Raw genomic sequence first — 4,759 nt, 5'->3', positions numbered from 1 at the left:
GTCCTGAGTCAGAACTTTCACTTGAAAAGAAAAATTAATTATTTTTTACCAAGCCTTGCACTGGCTCAGGACTTTGTCCCAGACCCCTGGTGGGGGAGCAGAGGCAGGTCCAGACGACCTGGGCTTGGCCCTCCCTCCATCCCCAGCTGTTCTACCAGCTGGGTGCCCCAGGCCAGCTCAGCTCCTCAGGGGTGGAGGGGTCTGCCTCAGTGGTCCTCTCACTGCTCTGCTGAGCTCTCTGACTAACTCTCCTGTCTTTCTTTGTATCCCCATCTTCCTTCTTGCCCTTTCCACAGCTTAGGAATATCAGGCCAGCACGAGGCATGAACACAGCCCTGCCAGTAACTTTATTCATGTTTCAGTCACCCTGAGAAATCAGGCAGGGGCTGGGGGTGGGTCATACCCATGGCATAGGCTGGAAAATTGAGACCCAGGAAGGCCTGGCCTCCCAGCACCGGATCCCCAGTGGCTCCCAACCCAGAGAGCTGCCAGGAAAGCTTCTACCCCCAGCCCATGTCCCAAGCAACCCTACAACCACTCCTTATCTGACTCCTTGCCCACCATAATGTGGGTTCCTTGAGTGAAGCCAGCTAGGCAGCCCTCTCTGGCTGTCCTCTTCTACCACCTGGGTTCAGGGCTTGCTTCTGCAGCCACAGGTCACTGAGGCAGGGGGCTGTGGACAGGTTGGCCTCTCTCTGTGGGTCTATGGGATGAGCCCTGGCAGAGGCAGAGCTGGATGCCAACGGTGAAGATGTGGACAGGGAGAAAGAGACCGTGCAAGATCCTAGACACCTCACCCCAGAGGCTGCCTCCCTGCCGGAACCCAGCCTGAGCTGGTTTATGTCTGGAAGTCCCAGGCTCAGACCGATGAGGTGTAATGATTCACATGGCAGTCGCCGCTCAGCACATTCCAGCTGGGGCTGGGAGCTGAGGCAGGTTCCTAGGGCCCCCATCCCCAGGGGCCACCCTGCCCAGGACTTCCAGGCTCCTGGGGAGGGCATGATACTTTTTAGTTTCCAAAGTACTTTCTAGTTCACAAAGTGGAAAGGCAGGCAGGGAGCTCGTCAACACCTGGCCTTTAGGTGGGGAAACCGAGCCCCAGAGAACTCAGAGCAAGCCTATGACAGACTGCCCTCAGAGGGCTCCTGTCCTTGGTGTTGGGCTGCTCTGAAGTTACAGCTCCAAAGGGTCTCCCGGGGCTCAGTGCCTGTTCTGACCTGGGAGCTCTGAGCTGGACCCCTTCCTGCTCATTGCCTCAGTTTCCTGATCTAGTGTTAACAGTTAGGCTCAAGCACTGGGGACTTTGATGCAGACCTCTGCATCTGAAAACCTGAAGTCCTGTGCCCCTTCCAGCCTCAGGGCTGCCTGAGCTGCTGGGCTGTGTTCCTCCGGTGGGCCCCAGCCTGGGGCTCTGAGGGTGAGTCTGGCCTTCAGCTCCGGGGACAGGAAGTCGTATTTTGGTCTTGGGTCCTGGGAAAGGAGGAAGGGGGAGAATGGTAGCTCAGACACAGTCATGTTTACTTGGGCCTGGCCCCCTCCGAGCTCAACAGGCCCATTCATTGGGAGCCCCATAAACCTTTCGGGGCTCCCTGAGCTTCAGAGTGCCAGAATGCCAGACCTGGCTACTGCCCCTAGACCTGGCTGGGGCCTTGGGCAGCAGGTGAGGCATGAGTGGATAGGGACTGGAGATGGCAGGTGGGAACCTCACACGTGCCTCAGTTTCCTGATCTGTGCATTGGAGTAACAGCTTGTGCTCCATGCACATTGTGGAGCAGTTGGGAACATCAAGGGAGATGTGCTCCTGGGAAGGCCAGGGGCCATCATGGCTGCTTTCTCCTAGGCTGGGCCTCTGAGGACAGGGCTGTGTCTCCTCAGACCAAGCTCCCGAGGGCATGTCCTCAAATTGTACAGCCTTCAAGGCAATCTGGACACCACAGTGGCCAAAACCAGAGCTGGCTCCCTTGCTGAGACCCCACCCTGGCCTTGGATTGTCCACAGTCCACACCCTGCCAGTGTGGGCATGGGTGCAGATCCCATTGGGGGTGGAGGGGAGCCCTTGTCTTCTGATCCTCACGTCCTCATCTGTCTAACGGGATCTTCTGTAGGAGCTGAAACATCAGGATTGGACGGATCATTGAGGGATGAGGCCCATCTAGGGGGGCCACAAGGGTGGTTCAGGTCAGAGGCCCCTTCCCACTGTCTGCAGTCCTGCTCAGTGCTTTACTTGATGGGGTTAAGTCAGCATTCTCTGGTCCTGAGACATGGAGGGGAGGCAGCAGCAGTGCTTGGTGGAAAGAAACCGTCTGTATGACCTTGGAATAATCCTTCCCTACCTGGGCTTCAGTTCCTCCAGATACTGACTGCGGTTAGAACAGACACTCTCCAAAACCCATCTCACCCTGAAGTCCCTACTCTGGGCAGCTCTGAGGGAGACCTCTCAGCCCAGATCCCCTTTCAGCGGTGCCCTCACACCCCGGGGCAACCTGGCCAGTTGCTGGAGACCCTGATGGGGGACGAAAGGGGGGCCATGTTTTCCAGACGCCTTCCAGGTGGGGTGTGACTTCCCGCTCCAGCAGTTGTAAAATCCCCAGACGCCTAGTGGGTCCCTAGTTGTGGGGTGGGGGGGCGGTCTGTGCCTCGGAATCCCCCCACCCCCCCAGGCCTGCTTTGACACGTGTTTCCGCCTCTCCCAGCATGGGCTCCCGCTGCTGCTATTTATAACCTTTAAGAGCTCCTGCCGACTGCAAAGTTTTCTTAAACTCAAAATATCACTGAGGTCCTGGGCATGCGTTCCAGAGGCCGGCGGGCCCTGTGGTTTGAAAGGAGGAGGGGGCCAGGAAGGGGGAGGAGGGTGGGGTGGGGGATTAGCTTGGATGCTGGGTCCTGGCTGGGAGCTGTGGCAGGGAGCCCTTGCATGTGGGACCCCTAGATCTTGACACTACAACGCCGTTTGGCTTTGAGGGACCCTCTACCTGGGTGGTCCCTGAGCATGCTGAGCCATTTGAGGGCGGCTGGACAATCTCTCTGAGCCTCAGTTTCCTCTCATCCTGAAGGGCTGGGGTGAAGCGATGAGCTGGCGGACACCTGGGATGTCCCTGGGACTGGGACCAGGGCCGCATCTGCCCGGCCACCCAGTACCCGGCACTGAGCCTGGCACAGAGGCACTGTGGACGTTGGCTGAACTGGCCAGAAAGGAGAAGCACTTTGCGGAAGTTTATAAAACTGCATGTGGGAAAGCAATGTCCAGAGAGGGCCAGTGGCGTGCCAGGGGTCACCCAGCTCATCCAGACCAAGTATCCAGGCCTTCCGAAGGCCAGGGCCCTCTGAGGCTCCCGTCGGCTGGGGGAGAGGCTGAACGACCCCAGGCTGGGGACATGTGGGTCGGCTGCCATGGAGGAGGCTCCACGGATGACAGGAGGGCATCTCTCTTCAGCGCAGAGACCTCCCTGAGCGGGAGGGGCACTGGCAGCCGGACAGGCCCAACGAGGGCAGGATGCACCCAGCTCCTGCCTGCCCCGGGCCCCGGCTCCATCCTGGGGGCCCCTCTGCTTCCTCAGGAGTGGATGGAAAGTCCCACTTCCCAGGTGGAAAGAGGAGGTCCTGAAGGTTCCGGACTCAGTTGCACACTCAGTGGGTGGACAGTGACCTAGGCCTCCCCCGGGCCTGCCAGACCCCTTCCTTCTCTGTCATCCTGATTTGCTATGTGCATGTGTGTGCATGCGTGTGTGGGGGGGTAGGGTGGGGGGGGCACAGAAGCAGGGGATGGAGCACTGACCTCCAGGCCATCAACACTTCCTGTCCCCACCAGCAACCCCCTTTCCCACCCTCTGTAGCAGGCTCTGGGAGCCATCCCGGGCCCACTGAGTAGAGCTCGGTCCACGATGAAGGGTGGCCACCGCTTCCACCTCAGCGCCTACACCTCAAATTTCCAACTCAAGCCTAACCACAGAAGGCGCCTTGGAGGCTGAGAGGGGTAAAGAAGTGATGACCTGGCAGAGAGAGGAGCGGGAGGAGAGGGACAGGGAAGTCATCAGAAGGCTCAGCCCTGACTGGGCCACTCTTTTGCTCTAACGCCTCCCATGGCTCCTGGAGTCCCCTGTGGTCACTCATTCCTAAACACTTAAACACTTGGTCTGGGCTGGGCTGGGCTTGGAGGCTTGGGGACTCGGGGCATGTAACAGATGGGGCCGCGCTTCCAGGTAGCCAGTGATCTGCCTGGTCCCACAGCCATGGGATCCCTGTTCCCTGAAGCCTCCTTGAGCTCCAGGATTCCGCCCCCAAGCATCTCACCTCCTGACTTGCTCTTCCTCCCTTTCCTGCCTGGGGGGCTCCTGTATGCCCTTTAAATGTCCCTTCCTTTCCAAAGTCTTTCTGGATTTGCACTCCTCATTCCCAGCAAAGTGAGACCTGGGGACTCCTAATTTTTTTACTAGATACAAATTTAGCATTTGCCTTGATGGCTGTTGGTGCCTCTGTCCTGAGGGGCCATGAGTCCCCGAGGGCAGGACCTGGCCATTTCTGTGGCAGAGGGGACAGTTACTGGCTGGAGCCTTGGACATCAAAATCCCTGCTCACCTCTGGCCTCCTCCGCTCTCAGTGGCTATGGGCAGGGCCCTCTTCTTCTGGGCCTCAGTTTCCCCATTAGGAGAGAAAGTATCTTAGGATTTCAGAAGGACCTTCAGGTTTCTGGACAAGTCCCTGACATTCTGTTAGATAGTTCTCCTCCAGCAAGTTCTCAGAAAATCAGGGAGCAGCCCAG

This window comes from Choloepus didactylus, chromosome 1 (assembly GCF_015220235.1).
Source record: "Choloepus didactylus isolate mChoDid1 chromosome 1, mChoDid1.pri, whole genome shotgun sequence".
NCBI lineage: Eukaryota > Metazoa > Chordata > Mammalia > Pilosa > Megalonychidae > Choloepus > Choloepus didactylus.
Note: the sequence above shows the minus strand (reverse complement) of the source record.